Source organism: Diceros bicornis, chromosome 8 (genome assembly GCF_020826845.1).
Source record: "Diceros bicornis minor isolate mBicDic1 chromosome 8, mDicBic1.mat.cur, whole genome shotgun sequence".
NCBI lineage: Eukaryota > Metazoa > Chordata > Mammalia > Perissodactyla > Rhinocerotidae > Diceros > Diceros bicornis.
This window is the reverse complement of record NC_080747.1, coordinates 39,644,535-39,669,242: the sequence shown is the minus strand read 5'-3', so window position 1 is coordinate 39,669,242 and position 24,708 is coordinate 39,644,535. Positions and strand designations below refer to the sequence as shown.

The window sequence follows — 24,708 nt, the reverse complement described above, 5'->3', positions numbered from 1 at the left end:
GATTTAAGATGTAGACATCTTTGATGGGTCTTTATTCAGCATACCTCAAGGGGATGTTCCTTACTTGTAGCTAAATCGAATTTTAAATGACTGACCTTTCCACCAGAATGTAAGTGCCACTGTAGCAGGGAGTTTTGTTGTGATCATTCACCAATGTTTTCTCAGCTTCCTGCTAATGCAGTGATGGTCTCATTTTCACGACTGCCACCACTGAGAAGGAGGCAGCTTCAAAAAGATCTGGGTACAGAGCATTCCAGGCAGAAGAAACAGCAAGTGCAAGCCATCAGGCCAGTATGACTTTTTAGTCATACTAATAATATCGCATACAACATTTTATTGTAATATAGCTCATTTTATTTGAATCTTCATAAACTATCAAGTCGTTGATATTCTGGATCCATCTGAAACACTCTTCAGATCCTAATCCAAAACACAAATTGACCAAACCCAGATGGTTCCCCTCAATATCTTTCTCATCTTTACCTGTTTCTTCTTCTGAGTATAATCTGGTTTTACCTCTGTGACATCTTCTCTGACTCCGTAATTTAAAAAGTTTTTGCTTACTATCAAATCAACATAAAAACATTATACAAGGAAATTTCTGGCAATGTTGCACTGTCAAGAGTGTAAACTCTGGACTTGTACTGCTGTATGTTCACATTCTGGCTCTGCCACTCACTGTGTGACTTTGGGCAAATTACGTAGACCTTCTCTGCCTCAGTTTCTTCATCTGTAAAATGAAGATAACAACTCTACCTACTTTGTGCAGTTATTGTGAGACTTAGACGAATTAATCTATTGCACCGAAAAACAGAGCCTGGCACATAGAAACCCCCTCAATAACTGTCCATCATAATTCTTATTTTCAACCCAACAATTTTTCCCACATAATTTTTATTTAGTTGTAATCATAGGATGCATAAAGCATGTGTTCTGTTTTTTCATTTAATGTTCATAAGTTTTCCTCCACATTTCTTTTTATTAACATAGATAGAATTTTTAATAACAGCCTGACATTCCATGCTAGTGATATATCTTGCTTAAACATTTCTCTATTATTGGACATTTAATTATTTTATTATTCTAAGTGATGGTCTTATAAAAGTACTTTGCATATAATGCTTTTTCTTTCTTTTGAATTATTTATTTAGCAACTGTTCCCAGGAGTATAATTTTTAATTTTGTGTCCAACAATTAAAACTCTTTCCTTCCTTCTGTGTAGTTCCAAAGAAGTAACTACTTTCAGTACATGATGGAAAGAGAGGCAGATATGACACCACCACAATGATGTCATCTTCATGGATGAACAGACTCTTGGTACAAGACTGACAAGGTCTGCATTATCATCATCATTGTTGTCATCATTCATTCATTCAACACGTATTATTCACCTGTGATGGGCTAGGTTCCCCAGAGCATGAGAAGCTCCAAATACAAACACTACTTTATTTACAAATCTTCCAGGTTGATCCTGTGTGTTCTTATGCACAATGTGCAATCTATATGCGAGTTAAAAAGAGGCATTTTCTTCTCTCAAGGAACTAAAATTATGTCAACCTGATATTGCTCATCTAAACACACAAATTTTATAGAAGCCATAGGGCTATCTTGTAAGAAGGGGGTCCCTGTCTCCAAGAAGAAGAATACATAAATGCCTTTTATTCTGTATCTCAATTTTATTAAAATAAAGAAGGCAGTAATAATATTGTTTGAATCTTCTCCTTGGAGGCAAAGGGAGAAATCCTTTTAAGTCCACCAACAGATTCCTTCTTTTGATGAGGGCTCCATGTAAAAGTTTTGAGTCATATAGGCCTAAACTTTGTATTCTGTTTTCTATTAAAGCTGTTGAACTTTTCCCATCAGAAATAATAAGATTTAACTTTTTTTTTAGCCTACCACATCCTGAGTTCAGTTTGACACCTTTTTATTGATGTAGTTGAAGTCCTCTAATAGTCTCACCTCTTTCTGTCTCTCTTTTTATCAACACTCTCCTGAAAACAATTACCAGTATTCTCTGCCACTTGCTTTGGAATGATATAGGTATATCACCTACTTAAACTATTTGATAATGTAATGAATTTCATTTTCTTCAGGAAGTAATATACGGTTATGGAAACTACCCCCGTTATCACCGATAAAGAGTTATATTGATGTAGATGTTTTGTTTACAGATCAGTTCTCTGGTTTTCTTGAGAACTAAGAGGACAATATAGACATTTTCATCTCTTTTAATTTTAAACTTTAGGAAGGGGTTATATGAGGGTATGGGTTTGCTGCCCTTTCAATCAAACGTCATAAACTTTGAGAGCCTCCTTTCCATTGAGTCAGAAATAAGAGCCACCAGAGTCACCCAGCTAGCACAGACAAAGTGAGTTGGAAATCATTTCTTTTAATTACCACATTATCAGTTAACCCCTTAAGACGGTGGCTCTTACCTTTCTGGGATCAGTCCATCTGATGAAGGTTCCAAGTCCTCTCACTTATGCGTATATGTATGTGAGCATTTTTCTTGGGAGAAAACCAACTTTTTTTTACCGTAAATATATAACTGTAACTCTCTCTTTCTCTCCTTCATACACACACACACAATTTTTTGCATACAATTTCAGAAGTTTCCTGACCTCTACTCCCTCAAAGAACACCTGCCCTGGGGGAAATTATGCTAACTAGTCAACACAAGTATCTGAACCGGATAAGAGGCAGAAGAGAGGGGCTAGGAGGAGACAGTAGATCACAAAAGAGAAATTGTGCTAAATTCATTCTGAGGACAGGTCACTATACTCACCGCCCGACCAGAGCAAAAGAGGATTTGGAATCAGAAGGCCTTGATTCAAATCCGTGCATTCTTCCCATCCCCACCCTGCCCCCTTTTCCTAGTTAATTGTATAACTTTAGGCAAGTCATTAAACCAATACCGTCCTCAGATTATTTTTTTCCTGTAAATTGGAATCTTGTCTGACTTCTCAGTGTTATTGTATGATCAAGGGAGAGACAATACAGGAAGGCATATTTTTAAGTCCTAAAAAAGCAAGAAGCATGATAATTATTAATGCATTTGCCATTCCCTTAGCTTTATCTTCAGGTTGACTACCTGTCCTATCTTCATCTCTCTGCTCCGCTGTCACCTCCTCAGAGAAGCCTCCACAACCACCAGATCCAAAGTGGCCTCCCCCTCCCCATCACTCTCAATTCCATCACCCTGCTTTATTTCAGTCAAGACACTTCTCACATATGCACGGCTTCATTTTTACTTCCTTATTGATTACTTATTGTCCTTCTCTCCACACTAGACTAAAAGCTCCTTGAGGGTAGAGTCCTTGTCTTGTATTCACCAGGCCTGCAACAGTTCATGGGACATGGTGGACACTCAAATTTTGTGAGTCAGGATAGCAGTGGTTTAGAGCCCAGATTCTGGAGGAGGACTACCCGGATTTGAACCCGAGCTTTTCAATTTACTAGTTAGGCGACATTTGGAAGGTTATGCGACTTCTCTATGCCTCACTTTCACCACAAGTAAAATGGGGGATTGTGATAACATACACTTCATAGAAAGGTTAATGCGTGTCCAGTACCTACAACAGTGCCTAGCACATAGTCTTACGCAAGAGCAGTTTTTTACTCTTCAGTGAGTGAGTGCAGTGTTACTACATTAAGAGTGAGGACACGTGACCATCTAAGTGTATCAGATATGCTCCGCTGCCTCAGGTTTGACAGTAAACAGACTTATTCTTTTGGTAAAACTCGTTGCTTCGCTCCACTGCACCGCATCAGCCGCCTGGCCTGCCACCACTCAGCGGAAGAGAAGGCTCGGTCCCTAATTCCGACAAAGTCCCCGGTCACCCACAGGAGGCACTCGGGGTTCTCCCGGGCCGGCGGCGTCCAGCCGTCGAGGGGCGGTTCCCCCGGCGTAGGTGGGCCGGCCCTAGGGAGGACCAGCGCCGCGTCCTGGAACACAAGGGACGCTCCTGCGACTTCTCTGAAACTCCCGCTGCGTCGCGGGAACCTGGACGCGCCTCCGATTCACTTGGCCTCCAGGTTCAAATCCGCGGGCAGGGCGGTGGAAACCTGTCGCTGCGGGCCTTAGCGATGGGGGGCGGAGCGATCGGGGGCCGGGGCGGGCCGGGGCGGGGGCGGGCGGGGCGATCGGGGGCGGGGCCGGAGGGCGCCAGGCTCCGGACTCCGCGGCGCCGGCGGGACCTCACTCTCCAGGGCTTGGCGTAGCCGGCGCGCTCCAGCCAGGTAAGGACGCCGCGGGCCGGCAGGGGCGGCCTCGAGACTGCGGGACCCCGGGCGGGAAGGGTCGGGACTGGGATGCGTGCGGCCAGAGGTGGATTCCACAAGCCTAGAAACTGACCCTCGTGGAACGAGGAAGGATTTTCACCCCTCCGCACCACCGCGAGCACAGAGCGCCGCGCCAGGTGAGGCATCCCGTCCCCTTTGGTCCCGGAAGAAGGGACAGGTGCGCGCCCCGGCGTAGCCGCGCTTTCCGGGCGGCCGCTGCCTCTCCGCCTCCCGGCTCCGGGACTGGCCTCTCCCGAGGAGCACCTGCCCCTTTTCCCCTTGGGTCCCTGGGCCGAGGCCGCCCCGCGGCAAGTTCAGCGTTGGGTTCACTTCCCAGCTGCGCGTCAAGGTTGATTCCTCCTCTTTGCTTGGGCAGCAGCGCAGTCTTGATTGCAAGTTGTGAGAATCGACGGCGACATTCCACAGTTGCGCGTGTCCGAGTGCCTCACCCCACCAAGCTCAAATTTTTTTATTTGGGAAATTGTGTTTGAATCTTGAAAACAGGGGTTCGATGAATCCCTGTATTGCAAAAATTGGGGCCTTGACCCGGGAGTGTGCACTTTTCCTCGGATCCTACATTTCCTTTGGTTTGATTTTTATTTTTAATGGAAGAATAACACGTGGCTCTGCACCAGGTTCGGAAACAGGATCATCTATTGCCATTCTTTGGAGACTGGAATATTTGATTAGAAGGGTTGATCTCAATGTTAACTTGGAACAACAGGATGGCTGGTGGCTAAGTGGGTTTGAAGGTTATCCAAAATAGTTAAGCGTTTTGAGCATATACCCTGTATTTTTCCAGTGAGTGCCCATTTTCCTCTTAGGAAATTCTGAGCATTTACTTTCTTCTGGATGATTCTCCTCTAAAGAGCTGGGGAGAAAAAAACAACCCCAACAAACCAATAGATTTCCCAAATAAGTTTAGGATTTAACAGGTTAGTTTGTGATGCTGGTAGCTCCTTAGTTGGCAAAAATCACGTTATAGAATGTCTCCATATATGGAGAAGAGTGTGTAATTTTCTCATTATATATTTGAAAGTATTTTTTAGCTTAGTTACATTTTCAGTGTTTGAGAAAGATCTATACTTTCCCCATGTCCCAGTTACTCTGATCAGTATATTACTACTCTTGCCAGCTCATGATGCTTACTGCAGCGTGTTTATGTTAATGATCTTGATTCTTCCCACAAGGATGTGTACATTTTGGCCCTGGGAACTGTATAGGGCAAGTGTTGTAAATCATGCAAATCAGTGCTGTGCGATACCTTTGCCCCACATAGGTCCTTGAACTAAAATTTTCACATCTCCCCAAGTAGGAAAGAATATAGAATATAGAATATTAATATAGAATATAGAATATTAATGTATGCTCTAGCAGTTTCAACCTGTTTATGTACTTATTCTGTATCAAGATCAAAACAGTTGTCGTGTTTTCTCAGCAGCTAGTTAGACCTTTAGGGCAAGGGCTGTGTTTTATCAAATCATGGTAAAGCTCAGAGAATGGCGACCTTTGCTGCCTGAAGTTGACCCTTGACAGGGTGGTTGCGGGGGTTGTGGGCAGTGTCTGGCCACTTTTATGCTTGGGGAAGAATTGTTGGTCTCCCTGCCTTCCTCTGGGTATCCAGAGTTTTGGGAGCCTGGGCCTTGGGCCTCCAAGCGCACCTCTGCCTGCAAGTTCCTCCAGGTTAACCAGGTTGGTGCCTCCTGTCCGCGCCCCAGCTTTTCCAGCTCCTTAGCTTCCATCCCACTCCACCTCTCTCTGGATTCCCACCCCTGGGGAGAATTATTGTTTAGGGCAGGGATACTTGGTCTGCATAGTTGACAGGGGTGTGGACCCTCAGCCTGGTGCTGGGTGCCCTATGGATGCTCAGTATCTCAGCACTGGATACTCAGTATCATCAAATATCTGTTGGTGACAGTGTCACTTGTTTCAGAGCCCTTACTGTGCTCTCTTATCCAGGCTGCACAGGGAAAGTGGAGTGACTGTGGTTGAACCCAGAATAACCACTTTGGGGGCCAGCTGCCTTGATTGGATTAGGGTCCTAAATTGGGCGTGTAAATCTGTTAGAAAGGAGTGAAATTGGCCCATGGTCACTGGCAGTTGTAAAATTACCCCGTACCCTGTGATTATGCCATGAGAATAGCTTTGTCAAAAAGCTCCCCAGAGGAGAGGGGCTTAGTAGTTGCCTCCACCTCCCAGCTCGCCTCCACCTGGGCTTGCTCTGCCCTAGCTCAACCAGTCCTTTCCTGGCCTGGATTATAACTGTTAACTTTTCCACCATGTTTGACTGCTCAGAGCTCGGATGACTACAGCTACTGTGGTCTAGAAGTGAAAATTACATTATCTTTTGTTTAGGGGAAACAAGGATGGAATTTTTCCAAACAAATTGTTATTACGGGAACAAAGAAAAAGCAAATAATGGAAAAATGTGTGGGCATTGAAGCCAATTTTGTTTTGTTTTGTTCTGTTTTTTAGTTTTAAACTTTTATCCAAGTTACATTTTTCCCTCTCCAGAAACAACCACTGTAATTCTTTGAGCTGGTCATTTTGACCTTATTGCTTATAGTTGATACTTCTTGAGTTTTTCAGTTTGAGGCGTTATCTGTTGACTTCCCATTGTGGAAGATGATGACTTGGCTCTCTTTTTTCCTCTAAGCCCCAACCCAACCACAGCTTCCTTATTTTCCCATCCTTGCAATAGTTAAACAGTAATTTTGGTTAGATCAATATTCATAGCTAAGCCAAGTACAACTTTTTGTTTTCATTGGAGTTAATAATTGCTTTGTTTGTTCATTTGGTTAGTTTTTTAGGTACTCGTCATTAATTTAACCCAAAGCTCTTGGCCAGTTTTCTAAATCTTCGCTCAGATGCATCAGGTAGTCTATCAATTTCATTTTCCCGAAGAAGCTGCCCCTGAGCCTCTTGGCTTGTTCTAACCTGGCCTGGTTGCCCTCTCTACCCATAGGGCACAGTTGTCCGCTTGACCACCTCCGTTTGGCATCATCCTCAGGATCCCCATCATCTGTCTGCTGTGTTGGATCTCCTGTTACCTGTAGCACATGTCTTCCTCTATCTTGGTAGACTGCCTTGTTTTGGTAGAGCACATCCTCAAGGAGCTTCCTGTCAAAGATGCATGGGATGTCTATTTTTTGAGACAATGAATGCCTGAAAATATCTGTTTTCCACTGACAATTGATAGTTTAGAATTCTAGGATGGAAATTTTGAAGGCATTGTTCTGTCACCTTCTGGCTTGTGGTATTGCTGTTGAGAAATTCAGAACTGTTTTGATTCCTCAGTTTTTGCCAGTAACCTGTGTACAAGTTACAAACTTGCTGTGTCCTTTTGGAAGTTTATAGAATTTTCTTTTGGCCTCCATAATCTTGAAATTTCATGATACTGTGCCTTGGTATGGGTCTGCTTTCATCCATTGTGCTGGGCTCTTTGAATCCAGAAACTTACATCCTCTAGTTTGGGAAATTTTCTTGAATTATCTCATTTGTAATTTTCTCCTCTATTTTCCGTGATGTCTCTTTCAGAAACTCTTATTGTTCAGATATTAGATATTTTGGACTGGGCCTCTAATTTTCTTAACTTTTCTTTCCTAGTATCTGTCTCTTTATTTCTTGGTTCTACTTTTGGGGGAGATTTTCTCAGTTTTATCATCCTACTGCTGAATTTTTCTTGACTGTAATCATATTTTTAGTGTTTTAAATTAAAAGCTTTTTTTTTGTTCTTTGAGTATATATGTATCCATATAATGTGTGTGTGATGTGTGTGTATCTCTTGCTTTTGTTTTATGGTTTCAGTGTCTTCTCTTATCTCCCGGAGGAGCTTAATGATTTTCTTTTTGGAAGTTTGTTCCTTCCTGCACAGACTCAGTTTCCCCAAGTTGCTTTTGTCTGTTCAATTGTTTAGGTCCCTGCCTTTCATGTTAAAGGTGTTTCTTGTATTTCTAATACACTTGGTTGTCTGCTCACGTTTGAGTGGGGGGTTACAGAGCTGAAGATGTGGTGGTGGCCTTGTCACTTGTGAGCTTCACTGTAGGGTGATCTGGCTGGGTCTTTTATTTGGGGGAACCTCTGATGTCATTACTTCTTGAGCTGGTGAGAGTCCTCAGAAGAGGCTCTTCCAGTCTTTTCTTGGATGGTGGGGGAGAGGCTTGCTGCCAGTGATCTGGGAACTAGGTGGAGAAGAAGACTGGAAATCTCAGCTTCTGCATGTTCATATGCCCCTCCATGGTGTTTCCAGTAAAACACCCGAGCTGTGCCTGATGTACCCCAATCCAGAGACCCTCTCTTTTTTACCCTCTCTGGGGGAGAAGGGGGAGAGGAAACTCCAGGTGTTTTTTGCTGGGGTAGGGAGGGGGCAATCATCTAACTCTTCAGAGTGGCTGAAGGGATCTGGGACATCCACCTGCTTTTTAAAGAGGCTTTCAATTCTCTTTATTTTAGCCCACCCCTCTCCCTGCAGAGGGTCCAATTGCCTTTAATTATTTAGCATTTTTGGAGATTCTGTGGTATAAATCAGGTTGTTTCTTGGCTTCTCCTCACCCCACCAAAATGTTTTTACTGTTGTCTCTTCTCTCTTTCTCCCCATCCTTGTGGGTTTATACATTAAAGAAAAAAAATTCCTTTGTTATTATTTTACTCGGCTTTCAGGAGTGAGAGAAAGTAGAGGGTTTTGTTTAATGCGCCACTGGTGCCTGGTATATAGATTTCTTGACCAGCCTCTACTGAGAGACTCGCGTGGTTCAGCCCTGGCACGGTGCTGCCATTTCCCCTGCCTTTACCAACAGTAAGCATTTTCTGACCCAGTTTGGACCTCAGATTCCTTCTCATACCACTCTAAGCATCTGCTACCAATTGATCACAGTTGTCACAGGAGGCAAAACCTCTCTCTAGCCCTAGCTTGGGTAGTATGTAGCTTACTGCTCATGTCCTGGCTCCTGGTGGTCATTCTGGTGTTCCTATTTCTCAAATTCACTATGTCTAGGAGGACTCATTCTGTCCTCTTGGCCTCTGACTGTCTTTACCTTTTGGTGAAGCTCAGCTTTTGTGAGTCTGATATATTAATCTGAAAGGTGAGCCTGGTGTCACTGGCAGCCATGTGGCCCAAATGGAAGTTATTATTTCCTTCTGGAGGCCAGTTTACCACACAATTGCCTTACCAGCAGCAGCATACTCTCTTCCTGTTTCAAAGCTCTTGCCCTTCTTGGAATGTGCACCAAGTTCCTGTTTCTGGCAGGGCTGAGCGGAGATGACTGACCTACCCTGCTCCTCATGGATGATCACAACTTTCCCAACCCTGTTTTACCAGTTGAGTCATTCCTCAGGCTCCCTTAATGCAGTGTGACCTTCCAGCATTCTATCCCAGTAGCTTGATAACATCAACATGACTTTGTGCTGACACACAGAAACATGATGACAAGAGTCAGCTTCCACTGAAGTAGGAAGAGCGTTGTTCCCAAACCGTGTTATCTGCGCAGAAAGAGCAAAAACTCTACCATGATGGCGGCTATGCATTAGGAATACAGAAAACACCAGTGCTGGCAATTGCTACAGTGGAGCGGGTGCATAGTAACTTAGCTCTCTGGAGGATAAGAGCAAAGTATAAGATAGTTAGAAAACACTTAATCAGCAGGAACTTACTAGGTGCCATTATGAATGAAAACTTGGCCAATGGGAATCCCTGCAGTGCTCATTCCTCCCTCTGTGCTTCCGCAGGATCCTTCCCTTTTCTGAATAGAACCTTTGAAGCCATTGCAACCTCTCTTTCCATGCAGTATGGTGTTTCTCTGTTGTGCTAAATGCTTCACATAAGTACTTTTTGTCTTCTCGGCTCACCTAGGGAAGAGCACAGTGCCTAATAAATACTTGATCGATGTACCAAATGAATTTTCCAGATATTTGTGGACACTTGGCAGTTAAGGGAAAAAAAAAGCCTAAATTCATTAAATTCTTGATTCAAGTTTCACTTCACTTTGACTGTGTAGACTGAAGCATAGGGCATTCAATTTAAGTTTTCCTAAGTGTACTGTTTCTCATATTATTATTATTTTCCATCCATAAATTGTTTCTTAGCAGTGTTGATTATCTTGCATTTTATGGCTAAGAAGAGTGGCTTTTGGAGGAGGGAGGCAAATATGTGCTGATTAGGTTGTCTAGTCTGGTGAGTTTTCTGTTTCTAAAGGAGGAAAACCTCTTTGGATTTCAGCAATATACATATTTTTCCTTTTATAACTACATGTCATTTATTTTTTAAGGCTAAAAGCTCTTGAAGTGTTTAGCTACAGAGTACCAAAGTGACAGACTTTAAACTGTCAAACACTGTATGAGATAGTTATAATGCAGAACTCCCTGTCAAGCATCCTACTCCCTTTTTCTTTAATTTTTGTGAGGTTCTAGCCTAATATAATAGCAAATTTTAACGTCTTTTCTTTATCTTGAATAGAGTTCCCACACTGTCTTTCTGTTACTCTTTGCTTAGAAGCTCTCATGTCCTCATGGATTCCCCAATATTATGTTTCAACCACAACTTGTGGGATTTCCACATGACCGCCCTGAAAATGAAACTGTGGCTTTTTTTTCCTACAAAGGAGTGATTGTAAGGTTTATTTTTCTACAAATATAATTTAAGCATTCACTGAAGTTAGTTTTTACCATTGGGGTTATTTTTGTTTCATAGAAGGCAGTTGGCTTTCTTTTTTATTTTCCTGCTTTGAGTGATAAAAGTGCTTCATCCTTTAACCATACAGAGAAACAGAAATACAATTTAACTGAGTTGTGAATGCTGTTAGATATGTAAATTTAGGTATGAATACTTTAAAAAAATTTTTTAAGCATTGTCAACTTGTCATTTAAACCAGATGTAGAAGCCTTGCATGAAAGAATTCTTGTTCATAGGTTCTGGAGTCGTAGCTGAAAGAGGTTTTTTGGGCTCAGAGCTGGTGACATATCCTCCTGCTTCTCCTAGACCAAGGGTAGACCTCGAGATGCCGCCAATTCTCAATGTGCTGTTTGGATTCTCCCTGCCATCATTAAAAAAAAAACTGTCGTTTCACATATTCATTGTTAAAAAATGTAAACAACACTGAAGCTTACAAAGAAGAAATTAAAAATGACCCCAAAACTGTTCCTGAGAGAATCTTGGTGAACCCCCTCTCAGTCATCTCTATCATCATTTGACTTTTTAAAAGTCTTTAGCGACTTTCTAGGTAATAACCTAAGGAGCATTGAGTGCAACTGTTTATGTAACTCCAAATTCTGTAATCTCTCTCTCTATATATATGCAATTACTTTATGAGGTTATAATTAGTTCAGGCATAATGTTGTTTGGTTAGCATTATTTCATATAGGTATTTTTTGTAGGAATAATTATCATTTTTAATAGCTGGGTGATAGTCTGTCTTGTTACTATGCAGTGGTATTTTGAACCACTCCTCAATTGCTGAACATTTGGGGTGGTTGTTACTTTTTTTTTTTTTAAGTAAATAGTGTTGGTATATTTTTTCCCTTTTGGAGATTATTTCCTTGGGGAATATTTCTCAAAATACCACTCTGAGATTAAGGATTTCTAACCTCTGTTAATCATCGTCAGAAGGACATAAAATAATAATTTGGAAAAGCTCACTAGCTATATAAAGTTATACAAAGTTTCCATTATCCTCTTTTTTGACCTTTTAGATCAACAGTATCTCCTTTGTGTGAAGAGACAAGGTTTAGCTGGAGCTATTGAGGCATGTTATGTACCCAATTGTGGGTCAGATAATAAAGCCAGAGTAACTTGACAGAGCCTGTCTCCATTTGCAGAGGCCGTGTTCTTGTTGGTAACGTCTATAGCCTCATTTCATTTTGTTGGATGTCTGGTAGGAAAAGTTTCCAAGGATCAGTAACAAAAGGTGGAGAGGTTGTTATGATATCTGTGAAACTACCTTTGACCTCAGTACCTGGTCTAGGGTTCACGAACCTTCCAGTAAGCAGGGGAAGGCATTATAAGTCCTTCCGCAGGGAACTCCAACCCTCCCACCCATTTCCCCAGTCCTGGACTGCATGAGGAAGTAGGAGGGGCAGGGCAGCCAGCAACATTAGGGAGTTTGCATTCATGTAGTTTCTTGATAAAAAACCAGAGCAGAGTGAATTCCTATGCAGACTTTTCCCCTGACATCTTTCTAATGTTTAAAGCCTGGGCTAGATTTCTAAGTCAGCTATTAACTGGGTATTATATTCCCATGCCTCAGGTTTTCCATCTATTAAACAAAGCATAATGACACATAATTAACAGTCTACTTCAGAAAGATTCATGGCCTAATACTTGTAAAGGACTTTGAGCTGTTCTCAGAGTGTTTTGTACGCATTCATGAATAATGAAATGGCTTGCTCTACTTGGCAAAGGGCATATATGTTATGCCCATTTTATAGCTGAGAAAAGTGAGCCTCATGGAGGGTAATGGCTTGCCGTGAATCCAAGGATAAATTTAATGTAGTGTCTATGGAATTTTTCTTGCACTTTGTGGGACAAGTGGAATCTAAAATAAATTCTGCATGAATGTATATGTGGGGAAAGTGGAATTTACAGTTTTTAAGCAAATATAACCTTTTGGGGGGATAGGCTACTTCTTTGTAAGGGGGAATCATGTTTGAAAAATTCACTAGAGTTCTTAAAAAACATTAAACAATTATGGAAGCTAGGGATAAAAATCACTTTTCAAAGTGATTTTGAAAAGACTCTGCACAAAGGCTACTAAATAAATTGAGACAGTGGGAGGTGGGGAGAAATGTTTTTACAAATCAGGAATAGGGAGGAAGCAACGACAGAACAAAGCTTAGGCATAGATGGACATTTCTTAGGATACAAATGTGAGTGAACTAGTCTAGTTATTATTATTGTTTAAAATAAACGATGTAGAAGAGGAGTACTCAGTGTAAACTCCAAGTTTACAGTCAACGTGAACCTATTGGGACACTAAAAAGCCAAACTGTTGGTCTCAAGTCTGTGTACAATGGCAGGAAAGTGGTAAAGAGTACATTCAGGTAAGATGAATCCATCTGTACATGCAGGTGGACATTCCAGGTTTTTACTCAAGAAAGAGATTCAAATATTATTCTAAACTCTTAACTGAAGATATTCACTAAGTGTATGACTTGGAAGAAAAGGGTAACTAACTCTTACCTGTTGTTACAAATAATTCAGAAATGCCATCTTACCTGTTTTCATATGCTTCAGCATCTAGGATAGTTTTGTCAATGTACCTTAAAGACATAATGGATTTAGAGAAAAGCAAATACATTTATCAGTGGCATAGAAGATTGAGTAAAATACTCCCATCCAACTCTTCAGTCTAGAAAGATATATGGACAAGGTGTGCCCTCTTATACTAAGGCAAACTGAGCTCAGTGTTACAGGGAGACCATTCCTTTGCATCTTCTTTATTCCCAAATAATGCCCCACCTGCTCCCAGTAGTTAATGTTTATTGAGTACATAAGATGTGCGAGGCTCCATGCTAAGCTCTTTACGTGGATTATCTCATTTAATCCTTCTGACAACTCTATGAAGTGGGCAAGATTATTTTCAGCATTTTGCAGATGAAGATCCCTGAAGCTCAGGGAGATTCAGGGAGATCTGGTGAAGTGGTGGAGCCAGACTTCAGAACAGTACGGTCTGACTCCAGAGCGTACTCTCGCAGGTCTACTGAGCTGTACACACTAAGGTATGCTCCTCTCCTCTTCCTCTCTTATTTTCCTTCCTGGTAAACAGAGTTGGACAACCTAGAAGAGAACATAAAGGTCTGCTTCAAACAGAATGGAATCAATCAGGTCCTTTGGGTATCACTCCAAGCCCCTTGACCCTATAGATCCTAAAATGTTTTCATAGCAGCACTGTTGAATAGAAATATTCTGTGAGCCAGATATATAATTTAAAAGTTTCTAGTAGCCGCATTAAAAAAACGAAATGCAGCAGGTGAAATTAATTTTAATAATATATTTTGTGTAACCCAATATGTAAAAAATATACTTTCACCATGTAATCACATAAAAATTATTACTGAGATACCAGAAACAAGTCAGGAGCTTGATATGAGCAATACAATACAGTTAATGCAATACGATATCTTATGCAGTGCAGTGGGTAAAGTGAAATGTAGTCCGACTAAACAATAAAGTTGTGGTTAATGGAAAAATATTTTATACTGCTTTAGTTTTAAATTTTAAAATTAATTAAAATTAAGTAAAAATAAAACATTTAGTTCCTCAGTTGCACTAGCCTCATTTCAAGTGCTCAATAGCTATTTGTGGCAATTGGCTACCATATTGAACGGCGCAGCTCTATAGAAAAAGTTACTCTTAAGTTACTCTCTCCCCAAAGGCCCAGGGACTCCCAGATGCTCCATCCCTGCCCTTATCCCCTGACTCTTTTCAGCCCCCAGCTCATCTTCCCTTCATGGACCCAAGGCTACCATGTACAGTTGTATAACTTATACACTGCAAAACTCTGGGATGTCATTCACATTGTAGACCTAGTAGATTTGTTTATTTACTGTAATTTTTTTTTTGGAAGATAGAAGTAAAGTTTTTAAAGAAGAAGGCACTTTTTCCTAATTCATGCCAAACTGTTTTTTTGTGGGGTGATTGTAGCCCTATGTTCCTTCCTAGCATTCCAACAGTTGGGCCCAGACATTGTTCTCTTGTATGCCCAGCACTTTCCCAATGCCCACAGCCTGTGGCTGAAAGTAACGAAGCGGCTTTAGTCAACCTCTCCTCCTCCTAAAATATTGTCACAGAGCCCTCGTCACTCTTCGTGGTACTTTACCTTGAAGCCATATGTGTCTTATTCATAATTTATTCCCAGTGCCTGACACCTGTTGATGCTCGACACATTTATTGATTTGAATTGTTATCTCAGTGTTCACTGGGGCCTCTGTGTTTTGTCTTGAGTTGCCCTTAATGAAATTTGACCCTCACAGCTCATCCTTCATGTAGTATCCTTGTTCTAAATAATAATAATTGTCATGATTGTTATTGCTACTAATAATAGCTACCATTTATCGATCACTTTGTGTCAAGTATTGTGTTTAGCAATTTTTTGTGCATTATTTCCTTCAATCTTTCTAAACATCTCCAGGAGATAGGTACTATTATTAGCCCCATTTTATAATGAGGAAACTGAGGCACTGAGAAATTAAGTAATTTACCTGAGATCATACAGCTAGTATGTCAAAGCTAAAATTTCAAACCAGTTCTGTCTGACTTCAAAACCTTCTGTGCTTGAAGTAGCAGGACCGGGCTTCTCTCTTGGTGTCTGGCGCCTGACTGACAAGTGACCACACTGTAGTGGACTTATTCTTTGTTTGCCCAGACTTCCTTCCTTTGGGGAACTTCTCTGTCTCCAATTCATGTGTTTTGGGTGGAGTGGACGCTAACTCCAGGGGTGGTCATGAGCCTTGGCCAATCTGAGAAGTGCCTCTAAGTGATTGGTTCAGAGGTTAGCACACGACCCAGGCTCGCCCAGTCAGGCTCCTTCTCGGCTCCAGTTCAGGGCAGGAGGCATTCTTTCCCTCTGGGAGTTTTTTGCTGCCAGAGTGATGTAACCTGAAGCTCCTGGTGGCCATCTTTCCCTGCTACCTAGAGGAAGCTGTTTGAAGTAGGAGAGAATGAATGAGGCCGACCCGCAGTGTGAAGTAGTGCTGAGTGGTGCTGAGAGCACAGACATTATTTGAACCCCAGGATTCACATGTGCCTGAAGCATCCCAGGACTTCTTGGTTATGTGAGCAAACACATTCCTTTTGTTGTTGTTGTTTGCTTAAATCTAGTTATTTGCAATCGAAAGAGCCTTGCCTAATATACAGACTTTTCAAAAGATGAATATATTTTTTTTTGAGGAAGTTTGGCCCTGAGCTAACATCTGTTGCCAATCTTCCTCTTTTTCTTTTTTCTCCCCAAAGCCCCAGTACATAGTTGTATATCACAGTTGTGGGTCCTTCTAGTTCTTCTCTGTGGGACGCCACCTCAGCATGGCTTGATGAGCAGTGAGTAGGTCCGTGCCCAGGATCCGCCACGAACCCTGGGCCGCTGAAGCGGAACGTGCAAACTTAACTGCTCTGCCACCAGGCCGGCCCCAGAAGATGAATATTTTTGTCTTGGATTTCCCATTGGCATTTTCTGTGTACCCTTTGGATGAGCCCATGACCTTTTGGGCCTTGGTGCCTGCTGTTGCCTGCACTGTGCCTGGAAGCTTTTGATCCCTGTAGACTCTGTATGGTCAGCCTGCTTCTTCCGTTTTAGGTCTATAAGCCCTGCCCTATTGAAAGGAGATACCACGCCCAACCCCTCCTCACCACTCCCCTCAGCCCCTACTCCTATGGCACAGCCCACACACAGGGATCAGGATTGTGCCATGAGTGGAGCATTAGAGAAATCTGTTCTTCATAGACATTAGAAAAATTACTCATCAACCTCCTTTTGACTACTGATCAAAGACTGTTGAACACTTAACTCCTCTAGCCTCTGACCCCATCTGGGATCTCAGCCAGCTTACGCCAAAGCTTTGCTTCTTATTCCCAGTTTCCTTGGCTCCCAGCCTCTCTGATCAGCTGTCTTATGTACTCTCACTTCCCCTGTGATTCTGCACTTCCATCCTTCTGCTGGCTTCCTTCCAAATCTTTCTGGCCCTCTGAGGGCATTGTTCCATTGTGAATCAACTCTCCCACACCCTAGCCGCCTCACAGAATGAGAACACTCCCTGCTCTGCAGCTCTCTCTGCCGTAGCCTTCTCCTGGCTTCCCTTTGCTGCTTCCAGGTCATGCCCAAACCCTTTCTCCTCTAGAGTTCAAGCCATTTGTGCAAATACCCTCCTGGTCTCTCCTTTTGCCACCAGCTTCTCTGTCATTCTCCCTGATAGACTCACCCGGTTCATGATCTTCTCTCCCAACTCTGCCATCTCTGCATTCAGATGTACAACTAACTTTATATGTCTGCGGTAAGTTGTGCAGTTGCCTTGGGGTAGATAAAGGGAGTAGTTAATTGTGGAAGGAGTGGAAAATAAGGGAGACTTCATAAAAGAGATTACCTGTGATCAGGACCTTAAAAAATGAGTAGGATTTCAACAGGTGCTCTTCTAGGCAGAGAGCACAACTCAAGCAAAGGCATGGAGATCTGAAAAGGCCTGGTGTATTTACCTGCTTGAGCACTTGGAAATAAGTGGTAGGAAGGGAAGAGGGAACCCAGATTGGATTTGACATTATTATATTTATTTAAGATTAAGGAATGACCCTAAGGAGGGTCCACTGTGGAGAATGCAAGAGAAGGAACAGCCTTTGTTATAAAAGGGAGAAGAAGTATAGTAGTCCCCCCTTATCAGCGGTTTTGCTCTCCATGGTTTCAGTTAGCCACAGTCAACTGTGGTTTGAAAATATTAAGTGGAAAATCCCAGAAATAAGTCATAAGTTTTTTTTTTAAATTGATGTTTTAATAGTTTATAACATTGTGAAATTTTTGGTTGTACATTTTTGTTTTTCCATCACCACATACATGTCTCCTTTCCCGCCTGTGCCCACCTCTACCCCCATTGCCCCTGGTAACCACAGTACAGTTTTCTCTGTCCATGTGTTGGTTTATATTCCACATATGAGTGAGATCATATGGTGTTTGTCTTTCTCTTTCTGGCTTATTTCACTTAACATAATACCCTCCAGGTCCATCCATGTTGTTGCAAGTGGGACGATTTTGTCTTTTTTTATGGCTGAGTAGTATTCCATCGTATATATATACCACATCTTCTTGATCCAGTCATCAGTTGAGGGACACTTGGGTTGCTTCCACTTCTTGGCTATAGTGAATAATGCTGCAGTGAACATAGGGGTGCATAAGCCTCTTTGGATTGTTGATTTCGGGTTCGTTGGATAGATTCCCAGTAGTGGGATAGCTGGATCATAGGGTATTTCTATTTTTAATGTTTTGAGGAATTTCCATAGAGGCTGCACCAGTTTGCATTCCCACCAGCTATGTATGAGGGCTCCCCCTCCACATCCTCTCCAACATTTGTTGTTTTTTGTCTTGGTGATAATAGCCATTCTAACGGGCGTGAGGTGATATCTTAGTGTTGTTTTGATTTGCATTTCCCTGATGATTAGTGATGTTGAACATCTTTTCATGTGCCTGTTGGCCATCTGTATATCTTCTTTGGAGAAGTGTCTGTTCATTTTCTCTGCCCATTTTTTGACTGGGTTGTTTGTTTTGTTGTTGTTCAGTTGTGTGAGTTCTTTATATATTATGGAGATCAACCCCTTGTCAGATACATGTTTTGCAAATATTTTCTCCCAGCTGGTGGGTTGTCTGTTCATTTTGATTCTGGTTTCATTTGTCTTGTAGAAGCTCTTTAATAAGTCATAAGTTTTATTTATTTATTTATTTTTTCCCCCAAAGCCCCAGTAGATAGTTGTATGTCATAGCTGCACATTCTTCTAGTTGCTGTATGTGGGACGCGACCTCAGCATGGCCAAGAAGCGGTGCATTGGTGCACGCCCGGGATCCGAACCCGGGCTGCCAGCAGCAGAGCGTGCGCACTTAACCGCTAAGCCACGGGGCTGGCCCAGTCATAAGTTTTAAATTGCCTGCCATTCTGAGTAGCGTGGTGAAATCTTGTGCAGTCCCACTCCGTCCCATCTGGGATGTGAATCATCCCTTTGTCCAGTGTATCCAACGCTGTATATGCTACCTGCCCGTTAGTCACTTAGTAGCCATCTGGGTTATTAGATTGACTGTCATGGTATCGCAGTGCTTGTGTTCAAGTAACCCTTATTTTACTTAATAATGGCCCCAAAGTGTGAGAATAGTGATGCTGGCAATTCATATATGCCAAAGAGAAGCCTTAAAGTGCTTCCTTTAAGTGAAAAGGTGAACGTTCTCAACTTCATAAGGAAAGAAAAAAATTGTGTGCTGAGGTTGCTAAGATCTACGGTAACTTTTATTGCAGTATATTATTATAATTGTTCTATTTTATTATTAGTTATTGTTGTTAATCTCGTACTGTGCATAATTTGGAAATTAAACTTTGTCATAGGTATGTATGTGTAGGAAAAAACATAGTATATATAGGGTTCTGCACTATCTGTGTTTTCAGGCATCCACTGGGGTCTTGGAACATATCCTCCATGGATTGGGGGGACTACTGTACTTTGAAAAGTTTTCAGAGGTAGGATGATATTGTAAATTATAAGATTGAAGCTTTATTGGGTTGATTATAAAAGGAGGAGTAGTTAAAGCAGTTTAAGAAAGTTCATAATAAGACTAGGGACGTAGAGAGAAGAGATAGTGGAAGAAAAGGTGGAAGGATTTGCAGAGCAGATTGGTTATGAGGGAGCAGGGCGCAGGGCAGAGAAACCAGGCAAGACACCTGCTGCTTAGGAGATAGGAGAGATTGAGGCTCTGCCTGGTGATGGGAGATCTGAAGATGTAGGATGCTAGGAGAAAACAGCTGCGTACTAGATATGAATCAAATTAATTGGCCTTTTAATGATCTTGTGTATAAAGAGTAAGATAACTTGTTTATTTCATGATGGTAAAAATGACTTATATAAGCTTAAGATGTTTCTCACACTGTTTTATAGGATGCTACAACTCTGGGAGATGTTAATAAGGTTCAAGGGAAATAGAATGAGTTCCGTGATCAAATAAGATTGGGAAACACTGCATTCTATATGATTCACAGATCCTAGTCAGGTATTAAAAGCTCTGAGAAATGCACACAAGAAACCAGTTTGACATGGTTTAACCCAGCCTTTCCCGAGTATATTTGTTCATTCACTCATTCAACAAGCGTGCAGTAAGCACATACTATGATAGTATGTTCTGGGCACTATGCTGGCCACTGGTCCTTCAGTAGAGAATAAAATCAGCTAATGTCCCTGCCCTTAGGAGATTACAGCCTGGTATAATCTGACCCGTCCTAGTGTTCTGAGAGATACAGTTTGGGAAGCCTTGAGTTAAGGTGTTGAGATATTCCTGTTTGTATTCCGGAATGGAATGGAGTGATTTCGTGCCTGCCTGTCTCTCTGCCTCCTTGTCTCTATGTTATACTGATACCTACACTTATTCGCAGAATGTTTCCGGCACCTCCTGCCTTGGGCATGGACAGAGCTGGTGACAAGGTAACTTTCAGGTCTGGGAAGTTGGTGACTTGCCCAAGGTCACCCAGCTAGTTAGTGGCAGAACCAGAGCCAGAACCCAGCTCTTCTGGCTTTAGGTCCTATGTTCATTCCATTCTTGGTGAGAAGGGACAATTTGAAATGCTTGAAGATTGGAGAAAAATTAGGTAGACTCAACAGGTTGAGTGACATACTATGGATTATGCTAATGTAATCAATAAGAGCAGGGCTGACTTAGGTATCAGCACCACCACCACCACCACCGTCATCACTAATGTTGAGAAATTACTATGATCCATGTACCATGCTAAGCACTTTATTTATTATTTATTTATTTATTTATTTATTTATTTATTTAATTTATTTTTTTCCCCCAAAGCCCCGGTAGATAGTTGTATGTCATAGCTGCACATCCTTCTAGTTGCTGTATGTGGGATGCGGCCTCAGCATGGCCGGAGAAGCGGTGCCTCGGTGCGCACCCGGGATCCGAACCCGGGCCGCCGGCAGTGGAGCGCACGCACTTAACTGCTAAGCCATGAGGCCGGCCCTATGCTAAGCACTTTATGTATATTTTCTTATTTGATTTTTACAACAACTCTATGAAGTAGTAATTATTACCCCATTTTATAAATAATGAGACAAGCTAAGAGAAGTGAGTAGTGTGTCCATGTTTACACAGCTAGGAAGGAGCAGAGCGAAGCTTCCATTCTAGGCTGTTTTCAGAGTCCAAACTCTTCATTTCATTTTATATTTTGTATATTTATCATTATATAATTTTATATTTATATATAATTATTAATTTTATATGGTGAGGCTCAGGTGGCAAAATGAAATTATATAATTTATATATAATATTTAATATATAAATTAATGTAAATATTAATATATTTATATATTGTACATATTATATATGTACATTTTATATTAGGTGAACTATTTTCTCTGCTTCTAGAATCACTCAGAATCAGTCTGTCTTTTATCCCTTGCCATTGTAGCTTGCCTAGCTCCTCCTCCTTTGTAAAAACCTCATCTCAGAAAGGATCTGATCATTCATTTATTCCATAAGTCCAGTAGCATTCATCAAATATTTAATGAGTACCTACTATGTGAAGGAACTGTTTTAGGAGCTGAGGATCCAGCAGTGAATGCACTGGATACAATGAATACAGTGAGGAGAGCACACACACGTGAAAATAATCAAGAAAAATGTCATGTAGTGATAAGTATCATGCAAAGAATTAAAATAGGTGTCTGAGAATGACTGGTTGTCTACTTTAGATTGGGTAGTCAAGGAAGGCCTTTTGCAAAAGTGACATTTAAGCTGAGATTTGAGTTACAAGTTGTTGGCTAGAGAGAGAGGGAGAGAGAGCAGGTGGAATGATTTTCTAGGTAGAGGGAACATCATGTGCAAAGACCCCACCATGCCATGAGTTTGCTGTGTTTGAAGAACAGGAAGAAGGCTGGTGCGGTTGAATCATAGTGGGCCAGGGGGAGAATGACACTAGATGCGGTTGGACAAGTAGGTGGTATGCTAGGTTAAGGAGATTGGGTTTTAGTCTAAGTGCAGGGAAGCCATTGGAGGGTTTAAGCAGAACTGAGGACATGAACTGATTTATGTTTTTGAAAGTTTGTGTTGATCGATGAATGGAGAAAGGATTATAAGAAGATAAGGAAGTAGCGAGACCCATTAGGAGGATATTGCAATAGTCCCGACAAGGGATGATGGTGGCTCTATCAGTTACTGCCACAGTAATGCCATGTAACAAACATCCCCATAAACTCAGTGGCATACAGGAATAAGGATTTATTTTTGCTCATTAGTTGATGGGGTGGCTGGGTAGTTGTGCAGATCTGGCCCAGGCTCAGCTGATCTTGACTGGGCTTGCCCATGTGTCTGTGATCAGCTGTGGGTCAGGTAGGCAGCTCTGTGATGTTGCCTGGGTTCTCTGATGTGTTTGGGAGGGCCAGCTGGCTGTCAGCTGTCTAGGATGGCCTTAGCTGAGATGGCTGGGATGACTCTGCTCTCCTCTGTATTTATGTTACTTCCCTTTAGTAGATTAGCCTGGGCTTATTCTCAGGCTGGCCCAGTCGTGTTCTCATGGTAACTGCAAAGATGCAAGAGGGAAGTAGAAACAAGCAAGCAGATTTTTAAGCCTTAGCTTGTGTCAATTTGCTGTTGTCCCATTTGGTCAAGGCAAGGGTCAAGTTACATGGGTGCACCTACACTTAGTGTAGGAGGGCATTGCCAAAGGACGGGGATACAGAGAGATGTGAAAAGATACAGGGAGGTGTGAAAAATCAGGGCCATTAGTGCAATCAGTCTATTGCGCTAATGGGAGAAGAGTGAAGTAGAGACTTGAATATTCAGGTTTAGAATATTTTGGAGGTATAGTCCAAACATGCTGATGCATTAGATTTGAGGTATGAAAGAGAGGAATGAATCAAAGATAACTCTTAGATTTCTGGCTGAGCAGCTGGGGAGATGGTGAGGCTCAGATAGCAAAGACTAGGTAAAGAGAAAGTTTTAGGGAATATCTGGAGTTCTCTTTTAGCCATGTTATGTTTGAGATACCTGTTAGATATTCAAATAAAGATGTCAGGTTTGCAACTGGATATATAAATCTGAGGTTCTTTGGGACAGCGCTGAAGATGTAGATTTCAGAGTTATCAACATATAGATGGCATTTCAAGTCGTGGAACTTGGTGAGGCCACCCCTGAGGAGAATGTATAGGTGAAGAAGCAAAGCAAGCCCAGGATAGAGCCCTGGTGCACACCAGTGTTTAGAAGTAAAGCAGAAAAATAGAAGCCAGCAAAGGAGACTGAGAAGATGCAGATCAGAGAAAAATCCAGGAAACTATCGTGTCACAGAGAACCAAGAGAAACTAAGTATTTCATGGAGAGAATGGTCAGCTGTGTTGAACATTGCTGGGAGGTGAGATAAGAGAAGAACTGAGAAGTGACCACTGGGTTTGGCAACAAAGAGGTCCTTGGTGACCTTGACAAATGCAGTCTTAGAATGATGGATACAGAAGCCCAGCTGGAGTGGTTTGAGGAAAGCACATGAGGTGAGAAGTAGGGACAGCAACCCTAACCCCTTCTTTCAAGAACTTTTGCTCTAAAAGGACTCAGAAGTGACCTGGTAGTTGGAGGTGAATGTGGGTCAAGGGAATGGTTTATGTTTGGGAATGTAAGTGATGCCACTGTGCCAAAGGGGATGATCCAGTAGACAGGCTACAGGTGCCCCAAAGAGAGGGGGAACCTGCAGGCCAGAAATGTTTGTGATGGCAAGAGAGGATGGGATTGAGAATTTGGAATAAACTTTAGTCAGTGTGTTACCTTCTTCAGGGGTATTTGGGTTCTACATTTTCTTTCTAATTTTGAAATGAAAGGGTATATCCACTATTGGAACAGTTTTGGCCATCAGCCCGGATAGGGAAATATATATGAGTTCTTTTGTCACACTGGGTAGATTGAATGCCTGAATATTAGGCTCACTCAGCTACCGTTGTAGAGGAGAGACCTCTTGGGAATTATTCTGTCTCTGTAGGTGGTGCTCAGTGTTTCTTATAATGATAGTGAAGCTGATAAATTCAGTTTCTTAGATTTTGATATGGGCAACTAGTTGGGCAGGTCCTGGGCAGAGCTAAGAAGGGAATGTGAATTAATGTGTTACTTCCTTGTGCAGGTTCTTATACCAGTATGACCTGATGTTTTGGTCAATATAAAGAACCAATTGCACCCGGCAATGTAGATACTACCATGTGTGCAGAGACTAGCAGACTTGAGGGTGATTGGCTAGTACAGTAGATCCTAGACAAGGCACACCTTCTGGAATTCCAGCTGAGCGATAGAAGTTTTGCTTTTTATGCCTTTTAAGGAGGATAACTTCAATTTTAAAGTGTAATGTAAAGCAAATGTATTAAATAAATGGTGGTTTAAAATGTATTTTGTTTAAGTTCAAGTATGCATTTGGTGATATTTAAGCATCTATTTTCATCAGCCCTCTTGGGGTATGTCCTCTGTGTGTGGTAGGGGAGGGGGGTGGTGTGAAAAGATGCAGTACCCTGCCTTAAAGTGTCTTCACAGCCTTGGAAGATTTTTCTGTAATTGCTTTGAATCTGCTTTGCTATTTTGCTCATTTAAGATATTATTGTGTCTGCCTCTGCAGTTCATGTTGTGAACTGAGAACCACACCTGTCGCCACTCTGCCTTTTGGAGCTTTCTGGTTTGGCAGAAATAATACTGAAAAGGACACCTGCCAGGGTCTTAGTAATTCTTATCTATA

The 24,708-nt window shown here is 41.8% G+C and overlaps 1 protein-coding gene across 4 annotated transcripts in view; it reads left to right on the top strand.

Annotated features, from left to right (window-relative positions):
- The first annotated feature begins 4,170 nt into the window (after window positions 1-4,170).
- The window catches only part of TEC (tec protein tyrosine kinase), a 137,246-nt gene continuing 116,708 nt past the window's right edge, over window positions 4,171-24,708 (top strand). For 3 of the 4 annotated variants that reach the window (XM_058547015.1, XM_058547014.1, XM_058547010.1), the window contains exon 1: window positions 4,317-4,418. The gene's annotated coding sequence lies outside the window, so the exon portion shown is untranslated. Of the gene's footprint in view, window positions 4,240-4,316; window positions 4,419-24,708 lie in introns of those variants that run through there. The other variant, XM_058547011.1, reaches the window with a different exon arrangement.